We start from the raw sequence: 13,538 nt of genomic DNA, 5'->3' as shown, positions 1-13,538 counted from the left end.
CCACAGGCAGACAGGAAAACTAATTTTTTCAGTGCTCAAAACCAAACCTGAGGGAGAGCCGCACCCTGTCTGGCCTGGCCTGACAGTTTTTCTAGCACTAAATGAGGTCAAATATCTTGCCTCATGATGAGTTCATGTGGTCAGTACTTGATGTAGGGGCCACAGGCATGAGAGTTTTACTCAAAACTCATATACTTGTAAAGCTTCTGGCTAATTTTATATGTTTCTGGATCTTTAAACCCAGATATAGCCATGTCAGTGAAGAGCTCTCTAAAGCTCCTCACTGCTAAATAGCAGAAAAAAGCACCATTGTGGAAAATATTACAGAGCTCATCGTAATTCATTAAAATTCACTCTTCAGAGGGAATCTTTCTTGTTGTTTATAGTGCCCGATAGCTTTGCCTGGGTCTCTTCCAATCATCTATGGTTTTTATTCTTGTCTGCTCTAAGGTTCCTTTCTCTACATTTCTCTGAAAAGTATAGATACTCAATCTCATCTCTGCATGGCCTCTGCTCTCTCTACAGCTATACACCCTTCACTGTACGACCAGTTATTTGATTAGCTTTAGCTGTCTGCTGTCTAGGAGCCTCTCCCGAAAAGCCCCTAAAGGTGACATAGAGGTAGGTTCAATACAAAAGTCTTCAGCCACTTCCCTAGTGTGTCCTGTGTCCTGGGCTTGATCTTTAGCAAGGTGTAGACCAAAAGACATATTTTGAGGCTGAAGATTTAGCTCAGTAGTAGAATGAATGCTTGGTCAGCATGGGGCACTGGTTTGGTTCCCCAGCACCGAAAGTTTTACTAGCTTTTTATTTCTGAGAAACAGTGACCTCCATTTATAAGGACGGTGCCTTTAGAATGGCACCTTGCCCTTTGAGTACCTTTGCATCTGTGTGTCTGGAAGTCTTTGTTCTGTCTTCAAATCACATACTGTCTTACTCTGAAAGTGCTTCCTCTGAAGGCATTTCACCATGATTTTAACAATTCATTAGTGCCATATGGGAAGCAGACAGCTGAAGAGTACAGTCACTCCATAGCACCCCAGCTGGCTCTACCTCATTGAGGGACCCTAAGTATAACGTTCATTCCCAAGATGAATGTATAAATGGATAATGTGATAACCTCAAATTATCTTTCCTAAGCAACCCTGCCTTTCCCGTAAATAAATGCTCTGGGCCTCATCTGGTTCGCATTACTTTGCACTGAGAATCAGCATGGTTTGTTGTGGTCTCATCAAGAGATCGGGTATGGGTCACGCCAGCCACATCTTCCTCTTTTCCATGTTTAACAGTCACTCTTCCTCTTAAGCAATGTTCTCTCAAGTGCACAAGCTTTGTTAAGTATTGTCATGTCCCCCAGCCCCTACCTTGTTGTGTTTGTACAGATGTTAGACCAATCATTTTGTCTTAACAAATGTTTTTGACTATCAGCTATGCAAGAAAAACTGTGCTAGGCACAGAGTAGCGCAAGATAAATAGAACAAGATCTTTAAGCGTAATCCTGTCTCCTTCAGCTGGCTTCCAGATCTGACCTGAACGTCCAGCTACCAGGTATGATTGTGTGATTGCTTTGTGTGCGGAGCTCAGTGTCAAGAGCAACCAGGGGCATTTGTTGGTTAGTTTGTTTTTTAAAACATTTTAAAGAGGGGTGGTGTGTGTGTGTGCGTGTGCGCGCGCGCGCGGGCACACATTATCAAGGCACTCATGTAGAGGATGGAGGCCACAGAATAACTTGTCTGGAGTCAGTTCTCTTTCTCCACTATGTACAATTAAATGGTTGGCCATCAGGAATGGCACTATGTGAAAAGAATTAGGAGATGTGGCCTTGTTGGAGTAGGTATGACTTGTTGGAGGAAGTGTGTCACTGGGGGGTGAGCTTTGAGGCTTCAAAAGCCCAAGCCAGTCCCAGATTCTATCTCCTCCTGCTGCCGGCAGATCCAGATATAGAACTCTCAGCTACTTCTCTAGCACCATGTCTGCCGGAATGCCACCATGCTTCTTGCCATGATAACAATGGACTAAACCTCTGAAACTGTAAGCCAGCCCCGATTAAATGCTTTATTTTAAAATTGCTGCTGTGATCATGGTGTCTAGTCACAGCAATTGAATACTGACCAAGACAGGTGCTTTCCTTCCACAAATTTACTACTCAGCGCCGCATAACTATACTTAATAGTAAATCCACAGACCCAATGCCATCTGCTCATGGTCCATGGAGCAAAGACCAGGGAGATTCAGAGCAGTAGGCTTCATCACTCTCCACCAGGCATCACCATCTTGTGAAGTGGATGTCCTCCTAGTACTCGGCGCGCCTCGTTCAGAACTTTATTGGTCTGCCTTTGGTAAGTGTGGACATTCCATACTCAAAGAGGGCTGCACACGCACACTAACGGCCACTGAGCACGCAAAGTGTGCAGATGGCCAAGCAAGGGGAAGCCAGGGGTTTGACCATAGATGACAAATGGCTAATGTTGGGGTTTCCTAAAAGCCACAGTAGGGTGCTATGGACAAAGGGTACCTCTTAGAACTGGTAACACTGACTTAGACTTAGAAGCTATGGGCTAGTAAAACTGTAGCGAATCCAGCTTTTAGAATCTGGAGTTTGTTTTTTTTTTTTAAATGTTCTCTTTGAAAATAAACATCTGAACGTTCACAGAATTTTAATCGATTCAATCTTTTCTTCAAGGCGTTCGGCACGTATGAACCAGTGTCCTCAGCTCATGTGTAAGAGAATTATACAACGGGCTTTCTTAAAGTAACAAACAGCTGTTTCTTTTTAGGAAGGGAAAGTAAGTAGAATCTGATAGGAGGTGGGTAGGATATAATACATTTTTAAATATTTAATAAGCTCATATTTATAAATTCACCCTGGATTTTAATTTTAAGTACCCTTTCTAAAACCAAGACAATTTTAGGCTAATTTACTTGAATAAATGGTAAACTGCAGGCCATATTAGATTAAATCTAATACCATCTAACTTTACAGCCAGGCTTTCTCCCTCACCCCTCTTTCTTTCTCCCGTTCTTTCTGTCTCGAGTAGAGGCCCAGGAGCCAAGTGGGAGCACTGAGGATTGCTGCAGCAGTGTTTCCTACCAGGCTGCATGCTATAACTGCTTGAGGAGCTTTACTTTGTCTTTTGACATCTGGGCTGCACCATGGCCGTTCTTCCTTGATGGTTCTGAGGTACAGCCCAAGCACTAGATGCTTCTTTAAAAACTATCCCCAGGTGATCGTAGAGATTGGTCAGTGCTGAAAACATCTAGGAGTAATTCCCATTTCCTGTTTGTTACACCTTTGAGCATATATCAGAAAATACACGATTAGCATATCAAAACATAGGTTCAGTGACATAAATGCTGAGGATGAAACATAACAGGAAGCTAGGCCTCCGCTCACCTCAAGAGAGATGCTGAGTAAACAGTCCCGGGAGGCATTTCGGTTAGAAACAAGTGTAGAAATTGTCCAATGGTCTTTCCAGTTCTGCTTCTAGGAATAACTCAAAATACCTTTCCATACTAGTCAAACTTTCACACAGTTGTGGGAATGCCCAAGTGCTATTCTATAATGGTAACTCTTTGTTGTTAAACAAAGTGGGACAAGTCCAAGTGCTATTTGCATAATACACGACACGTTCAGTGATTCCTTTTAAAGCTGGGGGTGAGTTGAGTGTGGCTGGGTGCTGGTGGATGAAGCCTAGGAGGAAGCTGCTTAGAGGTGTGGCCATAGGGACTGATGGGATTAGGCTCCTGGAATGGTGGTGAGGAGCAGAAACACTACAGTCATAGAAGACTTTTACTAGGGAAAGATCAAGAGGAAGCCAGGCATGGTGACACAAGAGAGGAGGCTCTTCTGGCAAGTGCAGGGGGTTAAGTGCCTTGGGCAGGTGCATATCTTAGGGAATTCATGTGCTCTAGCTAGGCACAATACCTGCTTAAAGCAGTAGTGTGTGTGTGTGTGTGTGTGTGTGTGTGTGTGTGTGTGTGTGTGTGTGTGTTTCATAATCCCATTGCATGGTTCTCAGACATGAACTTTGTAGATGACACTGCCATTTGAGAACCTTACTTCCCTGGGAAGCCACAGGAGACAGAACACAGGGTAGGAGATATGATGGAGTCTGGAGAGGACTTGCAAGGCCAACTATAGACCCAACATTTCTTTGTGCATTAACAGTGTGTGACAGTTCTCAGCAGGACAATAAAGAAAAAGAGCTCTGGGTAAACAACGCTCATGCCACATCATTCATCAGTCACTTGAAGGATTCAAAGTGGAAAATTCAAGATTGAGGAAGCACTAGGTTTTGTTGGGGAGTTAATTAATGAGTGAAATTCCTTGCGTATATTCTACGTCTAAAACGAAAGCAAACAAAGCCTCTTATTGATGTAAAAATGTATGTCTATAATAAAGAGAAAAACCATTCCACATATTTTAGTGAGTAAAAACACACCTCATGTTTTTACCACATTGACTTCCTAAAAACATGGCAGGCTCTCTCTTCCCTAGGTTGCAGTGACATAATTACAGAACCATGTATGAATTGACTTCCCACATTTGCCACTTTTATTTGGTCTTGTTCAATTTTTGCTTCCCTTCTTGTTTTATAATGGAGTAACTGGTACTTGTATAAATATATTCTGATTATTTTGAAATTTAAAAAAAGTAAGTATATATGAGGTAATCCCTTGAGTATTTGATTTTTTTACAGGTCCCCTCCAGGGTGGTGGGGAGGGCAACCAACTGACAGTTTTGCAAGGACTTGAGCTTCCTCTCTGGGACTCAAGAGTTTCGTGATCAGACCGTCATAGTTCCAGGGTAGGGGTAAGGGAGGATAGTTTCTACTGTTTTCTCTCCTCCATAGTTCCTAACTCCTTTTTTGGTGATAAAGGGATTATTCTTATGTGGCTTGTGAGGCTGGCAGAAGGGATCATGTCTGTTCTATGTTCCAGGTTCATGGAGGGGAAACATGGTGAGAAAACTTGTTTGAGGAATACAATACAATTCTATTATCTCCCGATTATTCCTTTGATGCTGTTTTAGAGTTTCTGTTGCTGTGAAGAGACCCCATGACCAAGGCAATAACTATAAAGGAAGGCACTTAATTGGGGCTTGCTTACCAGTTCAGAAATTTAGTCCATTGCCATCATGGTGGGAAGCATGGCACACAGGTAGACATGGAGAGAGGTAACTGAGTGTTCTATGGCTGGATCAGGAGGCAGCAAGGAGAGAGAGAGAGAGAGAGAGAGAGAGAGAGAGAGAGAGAGAGAGAGAGAGAGGGAGACAGAGACAGAGACAGAGAGACAGAGAGACAGAATAAGACAGAGAGACAGAGGAAGACTGGGCCTAGCTTGAGCACTAGAAACTTCAAAGCCCACCCCCAGTGATAACACTTCTTCCTGAAAGGCCATGCCTACTTCAAGTCCACACCTCTTAATTGTGCCACTCCCTATTATCCCCAGGAGGCCCTTTTCATTCAAACCATCACAGATGTCTTATCTTCAAATGTAGGTTGATCAACACTTGTTGATTTTCCAGCAACAAGTTTTCCTCATGCTTTTGTTCCTATGAGAAAGCTATTGCGACATCTCTTGGCTTGGGGACACCTTTATTTGCCCTGAACCTGGCATCTTAAGGCCTCTTGTTTTCCTAAGCCACACATGTCTTTCTTCCTTTCACCCCAAGATAATATAAACTAAGTCAAGCTCCTACTTCAATTTTCAGGCCAAAGAACTTCTTGGTTCAAGAATCTTGAACATCTACTGTGTACAAAAAGGGTGCCTCTCCCCATTTCTTGGGTGATATGAATATACATGTGTGATGTATGTTTTCATCTGTGTGGGATCATATGCATGCTTTGTGTGAGTGTGTGCGTGTGTGTAGGACAGAGTCTGATGTCAGGAATTATTCTTATTGAGTCAAAGTCAATCAAACCTATAACTAGTCTTAATAGCTTGCTCTGGGGTTCCCATATGTGGTGGTTTGAATGAGAATGTCCCCCACAGGCTCATATATTTAAATGCTTAGTCATCAGGGAGTAGCACTATTTGAAAAGGATTTGTAGGCGTGACCTTGTTGGGGGAAACATATCACTGGGGGTGGGCTTTGAGGTTTCAAAAGCCCATGCAAGGCCTACTGTCTCTCTCACCTCATAGAACAGGATTAGCTCTCAGCTCCTGCCCCAGTATCATGTGTGCTACTACATTCCCTGTCATGATGATAAATCTCTTGGTGGTGTGTTGCTGCTTCTGGCTGCTTCTGAGGACTTGGGCTGATTGGCAGATGTCAGCTAAGACAGACTCATGTGGGGTTTTGCTAAGTCAGAATCACATGCTGAGGCAGGTCCCATGGAGAACACATGATATTTGGAGGGAGTAAAAAGGACAGTGATTGGGGGATTGAGGGGAGGGCTTGGCTAGGCTTACTTATAGAGATAGCTGTGCAATGCTTGTTGGTCTTGCATCTTCGCTGATCTTTGCTTCCTTGAAAGACAACAGCCAAGAACCCCTCCTGGTATCCTTCCAGGTCCCTCCTGTTGACTAGTGCCGAGGTTGAGGCCTGGCTGTCTTTGGTAGGTAATGCCACTGTTGCTGATTCTTGTTTTTATCCTGACTCTACTGAACTGGACTGCAGATATATCCATGAAGTGTTTTCGAGTGGATGGAGCTGCCCCTGCTAACCTGTGTACTGAACTGCTGATTTCCACACAACACAGATGGGAGAAAGAACCATTTCTAAACAGGTCCACCTCCCCCATATCCTTTTGTTCCACTGCCTCTAGTGATGGTTGGCTAAAAGGGAGTTTAAAGCATTTAAGAAGCATCATTTAAAATAGGTGTTGAAAAAATTAAAGTTACATGCCTTGGTCATGGTGACTCTTCACGGAAATAGGACAGTGATTAAGACACCTCTCTAGGCTAGAATTACAGATGCATCCTATGTCTATATGATATTTACATGGGTTCCAGAGATCTGACCTCAAGGCCTCATGCTTGTGCAGCAAGAACTTTAACCCCTAAGTCTCCAAAGGGTGCTTTGTTGTTTACCTGGAAGTCTCTGCTTTCCCCTCAGCCCATGATATGCTTTGCTTAGGGCCAGTTTTAAAAATGCTCAACAGATGTCAGACTCGTTTGGGAGGATACAAAACACTTGCACAAGAGAAGGCTGAACTTAGAGTGTCAACTGCATTAAGTCCTGATACATGCTTGTTTAGTTAATGAACAAAGGCAGATGTTTGAAACCTTTCTTCTAGTTGTTTTTCTGCGTTCGATATACTCTAACAAGTGCAGTACATGCTACATGCTAGGTGCAAAGCCCTGTATGAAACCCAAGGAGTGTAATGAACAGGTAAAGCAGGTTTATGTAACAACGGGCTGCAATCAACAGGCAGATGTGACAAGTGTATGTAAGGGAGTAAAGAGAATGCCAAAGGAGAAAACATCCAGAGGCATATGGAAGAGTTCAGAGTAGAGAGAAAAAGATGTGGACTGGACTCGGGCAGGGCTAGGGAACTGGGACAGAATAGTGGAGATGGCAAGGGAGCAAGATGATAGCGTGGCAGAGAAGGAAAAGAGTAGCCAGAATAGAAAGTTTGAAGGAGGGAAGGTAGCTGTGGGGAGGGAAGGGCCAGGAGGCTGGTGTGGGCTTTGAAATGTTTAGCAGGTCCTTGTGAATAGAAACCGAGGGAGTCTGGAGGCCAGCATTGACTGTGATAAGCAACTACAGGTGCATGTGAGTGGAGCCATGTGTCCCTTGTGCCAGAGGGAAGAGAAATGACTCCTTTTGGGCATGGAAAACCTGTTTCACAAGTTCCTGAGGAATGCTGGATTTTATCTAACTGCCAGAAATCATTATATAGTCCAGCTTGAGCTCATTTCTGGATATATGGACTTCCTGAGACCTAATTGTAAGTTGTGGAAGGAAACTTAGAGAGCAGAGATAACACCAAAAAAACTTACAACACTCCACACTGATCCAATCTTAACACAGAAAGTTGCTCTACTCTAAGGCTGGCTTATCAGAAAATAGTGATGAGAAATTCTACAGGCCCTGAATCAATGTGAATTCTTCTTTCAAAGCAGATACTGTGGGTTCAGATTTTAGTTATTACGATTCTTTTTCATATATTTGTGTGTGTGTGTGTGTGTGTGTGTGTGTTTTGGAGGGTTGTGCTGCATGTGCATGTAGAGGTAAAGAACAACTTTTGACTTACTGGGAGTAAGTGACCAACTTCCATCATGTGGGTTTTGGGTATCAAATTCAGGTTAACAAGGTTGGCAGCACCTTCACCCACTGACCCAGATTATTCCCCAGTTTTTAAGAACTGACTACAGGTTACATGTGAGCCAGGCTCTGTACAATGTCGCATTTAAAAGAAACATGAATCTGTGTCCCGAGCTTTGAAGATTAGCACATATCTTTGCTCTTGGTGTGCTAAGGAGCCAGACTTGGCATCTTCCACAGACCATCCCAGGTGTCCTCCTTGGCATGGAGCCTTTTTCTTCTCTATTCACAGTGGCACCTAAGAAAACCGTTCCTGCTTTCTCCTGATCCATGTGGTTACCCCTCCAGATCTGCTCCTCTGTGCTCAGGATACTTCTGCGCTGCCAGCTCTTCCTTTGTCAGTTTTGGGTGCTGAAGAGCTCTTAGCGCAGGTTTACTCCTGATCATGCACCTACAGAATGGGGTCTATTGAGGGTTATGGGAAAGAATTCTTTCCCTGGGGCATAATGGGAAAAAGACTACTCTTTTGAACATTGCTGATAAATCAATTTTTTTCAACTTTTTTTCTACACACATTTCTAGGTAGAAAAAGTTCTTTCTGGGGAAAACTTAAGCAGTTGGGGACAACTGGGGCTCAAATTAGTATAGAATTGAGGATGAGTTCCCAAGGGCGTCTTGTTTTTCTAGGGTACAATCCATGTGAGATAACTATTTCAAATAAAGTGGGAATCCCTCAAATTCATAATTAAAAGGATTTACAGCAATCTAATCCTGCTTTTTTTTCACCATAAAGTCTGGGATGTAATCTTTCACATTCAAGTTAATTTTTAGCTTCCTACTATCCCCTCTCTGAATGCGGAAGGTTATAGAATATATTACTCCTCTCCTTTACACTTGACCCCAGACCAGTCTGTGTGACTGTAGTCGGAGGGGAATTCACATACTTTAGCCTAATATACCCACTTCTAGGAATCAAAGCAAAGAAAGTAAGACACGTGGAATCTTCAAGAAAGCATTCCCCAAATCCTGCTTGGCATGGTGCTCTTCCTTCCCTACACAATAGACAATATTTATACAAATATTGCTGTGCTCATAGTGGGAAAAGGGTGAATGCCATCCAAATGTTCCCTAGACAAGAAATGGTTACACAAACTGATAAAAGCAAATGATAACATATTAAACATTTGTTAGCATCTGGATGGTAAAGTGGTATCTTAGAGTTTCTATTCCTGCACAAAAAATCATGACCAAGAAGCAAGTTGGGGAGGGAAGGGTTTATTCAGCTTACACTTCCACATTGCTATCCATCACCAAAGGAAGTCAGGACTGGGACTCAAGCAGGAGCTGATGCAGAGGCCATGGAGAGGGATGTTACTTACTGGCTTGCTTCCCCTGGCTTGCCCAGCTTGCTTTCTTATAGAACCCAGGACTACAAGCCTAGGGATGGCTCCACCCACAATGGGCCCTCTCACTCTTGATGACTAATTGAGAGAATTCTTTACAGTTGGATCTCATGGAGGCATTTCCTCAAGTGATGCTCCTTTCTCTGTGATAACTCTAGCTTGTGTCAAGTTGACACACAAAACCAGCCAGTACAACTGACCCCTTGTCAACCTGACACACAAGCATCACTATTAAGCCTCAACCCTTGGGGTTGGGGATTTAGCTCAGTGGTAGAGCGCTTGCCTAGCAAGCACAAGGCCCTGGGTTCGGTCCCCAGCTCTGAAAAAAAGAAAAAAAAAGCCTCAACCCTTACTTTCTTATTCATTCCCAAATTCTAAATAACTTAAAAGTCCCACAGTCTTTTCAAATTCTTACATACTAAAATTTCAATCCCTTTAAAATATCCAATCTCATTTAAAATTCAAAGTCTTTTTACAATTCAAAGTCTCTTAATTGTGAGCTCCACTGAAAAAATTTCTTCAAGGGGGAAAACTTTTCTTCAAGAGGGAAAAATATCAGGTCAAAGTCACAATCAAAAGCAAAATCAAACTCTAACCATCCAATATCTGGGATCCATTCAAAATTGATCTTCTGGACTCCTCCAAGCTTGGGTCACATCTCCAGCTCTGTCCTTTGTAGCACACACCTTGTCTTCTAGGCCCCAGATGCCTCTACTACATTGCTGCTGCTGCTCTTGGTCATATCCTTGTACTGGTATCTCCAAAACACTGATGTCTTCTGCTGCAACCAGACATCAAAAAAGCCTCTCACAGCTCTCTTCATGGTGTCAAGCCTCAACTCCTTCACCTGACCCTTCAGTCCTGGGCCATCAATTGCAACTGACGCTTCACCTTAACCAATGGCCTTCCATGGCCTCTCACAGTGCTCACTCTCCTGCTGCTCTTCATGACCCCTTCATGCCTTCAAAACCAGTATCACCTGGGTGACTCTTACACATTACCAAGTCCAGCTGCAGCATAGTACAACCTTGGTTATCTCTGGAACATAGCCTCCACACAGTCAGAAAACACTTCCCAGAAGATTTCACCTCAATGCTGGTCTCTTCTTAATCACCACTAATTTTGTAGCTTCAGCTGATCAGCATCAATAGTTCCAGTAATGCAAAAAAGGTTTCACTTTAGTAGTTCTGGTATCTTGTTAATCACAGCTGATTCTTCAGCCCCAGCTAACCAAAACCACAGAATCTTCACAATCAAAATAGCAACAGCCCTGATAAGAGTCTTTAATCTTCCCTCTGAAATTTCACAAACTAGGCCTCCATCTTCTGCACTGTTTTCAACATTTCAACAGTCTTCCCCAAAACATAGTCAAGTTGTTATAGGAATACCCCACTATTCCAATTTGGTACCAATTTGACTTAGTCAGGGTTTCTAGTCCTGCACAAAAAATCATGACCAAGAAGCAAGTTGGGAGGAAAGGGTTTATTCAGCTTACACTTCCACATGCTGTTCATCACCAAAGGAAGTCAGGACTGGAACTCAAGCAGGTCAGGAAGCAGGAGCTGATACAGAAGCCATGGAGGGACGTTACTTACTGGCTTGCTTCCCTTGGCTTGCTCAGCTTGCTTTCTTATAGAACCCAGGATCACCAGCCAGGGATGGCACCACCCACAATGGGCCCTCCCACCCTTGATGACTAATTGAGAGAATTCCTTACAGCTGGATCTCATGGAGGCATTTCCTCAAGTGAGGCTCCTTTCTCTGTGATAACTCTAGCTTGTGTCAAGTTGGCACACAGGACCAGCCAGTACAGGTGGTTTGAATAAGATGGCCCTCAACGGCTCACAGATTTGAACAGTTGGTCATCAGGAAGTGACACTATTTGAAATGATTAGGAGATATGGTCTTGTGGGAGGAAGTGTGTCAGTGCGGGTGGGCTTTGTATGGCTGTTTCCAACAGCCTACATAAGGTACACTGTCTCTCTTTTCCTGCAGATCCAGATGTAGAACTCTCAGCTGCTTCTCCTCACCATGTCTGCTGGATGCTGCCATGCTCCCTGACATGATGATAATAGCTTAACCTTTGACATTGTAGGTAAGTCACAATTAAAAATTTTTTTTAAATAGTTGCTTTGGTCATGGTGTCTCTTCATAGCAATAGAATATGCTGACCAAGACAAATATCAATCTTTAATGGTAAAATGCTTCTGTTTTAGTCTTAGAACCATGGATTAAAAACTGTATTTTGTTAACTTTGTAAAAATACACATAAAATTGTGTATATATGTGCCAATACGTATATACACAGGTCCCTTTGGGGGACCTTTACCTTTTTTGATTCATTTACCTTTTTTGATTTTATCTCGAATCTACATTGACTTCACCATCAGAAATGAAGGAATATTATTGTAAAATATATGAAAAAAGTAATGTTTTAAGATGGGGCAATGATGAACAGAACAGCTAGCGGCCGTCAGCATGGTTCACAGTGGGGTCTGTGGAGTAAGTTAAGGTGCACTCACAGGACGATTCCTACTGAGGACCACATTGCCCAGTTACTCCATTCTGGAGTCATGCCCTTCCATTCTCAGGATCCGGGTGCCTGTGGGGATATAACCTTTGACTTCTTATCTGTTTGGATGTGACTCTGCTATGCTTTCTTTTCCCCTTTCATGCCTGCCCTGAGAGGCAGCATGTCAAATCCACACCCAGCCAGGTCCGGTTCCCACATAGCAGATCTGCAGCTTTGGCTTCTTCCTTGGTAATTTTGTACAGGAGTCCCAGACAAACTACCATGCTCACCGTTAGGATCAAGAACTATGATTATAAAAGCTGTACTGTCTTATGACCAGCTTCCTTTCAGAAATGTATTCTTATGATTATTCATACCAGGGAGGAAGATGCCCACATGATCAAAAGGAAGAAGTCTAATATAAAGTCCTACAGATTCATCCTGGGACTCATCGGGGGTGGGGCTTCCTTAACTTATCTATGCCAGCATATCTCTCCATTCCTCCTTTTTTTCCTATTCTCCATTTCTTGTTTATTTGTTTGTTTGTTTTCCCTTAAGCTCCTTTGGGAAGGGCTTAAGCTCTGACCCCAAACACTTACCTTTTCTTGGTTCCCATAGGTCACTGGAAAGAAACTTTTGGCTTTTATAAGCTAAGCAAGTCTGGATTCTTGAAAGTTGCTGTCCTTAGAAGCTACATAATATTATATTAGACATATTTCCTATAATGTTTTACAGGCACTAAAAATTATATTTCAAAAGCATTCTAAATGGCAGACATGGGAAAGCCCCAGTAATATATGACCTCAATTATTTTCAGCATATAATAGCTAATCATAAAAAAATACCAAAAGGAAATCCATCAAAATATCATATCTGAATCATAAGATTATGGATGGTTTATGTATTATGGCTTCTAATTTTATAAATGGACATAATTATTTCATGATTAGAAAGTAATAAGAATTATTAAGGTAAATGCATAAATTATGATGCATTCATCTAAAAGATAATTTTGTAGTCATTGAAAATAGTGTTTTAGGATTTTTAGTGACATTGAAAAATGCTCACTTTGGAACTATTGGAAAGGTAATCAAAATAACATTTAACACTGGCTATGTGTACACAGCTAGTATACAGGAATGACTAAAGGAGTTATTTCAGAGTGTTAATAGAAGTCACCTGGGTTGATATCATGACCTTTTTTTAAAATTTTTTTATGTGCCTTTTCTAACATTAAGAATAAGGGTTCTTTTATAGCTGTAGTTGTATTTTACTCTTCAGAGAAACATAGCCAACAGGATATGCAGATATGTGGATGAATCAATTGCAACGATTCTTAATGTTATGTAAGGCTAGACATATAATAATAAGACTGAGGGCTAAGAAGTCCCTCTGTCTGCTGTCCTGCAGT

Source organism: Rattus norvegicus, chromosome 2, assembly GCF_021556685.1.
Source record: "Rattus norvegicus strain SHRSP/BbbUtx chromosome 2, alternate assembly SHRSP_T2T, whole genome shotgun sequence".
Classification (NCBI taxonomy): domain Eukaryota; kingdom Metazoa; phylum Chordata; class Mammalia; order Rodentia; family Muridae; genus Rattus; species Rattus norvegicus.
This window is presented reverse-complemented; position numbering follows the sequence as displayed.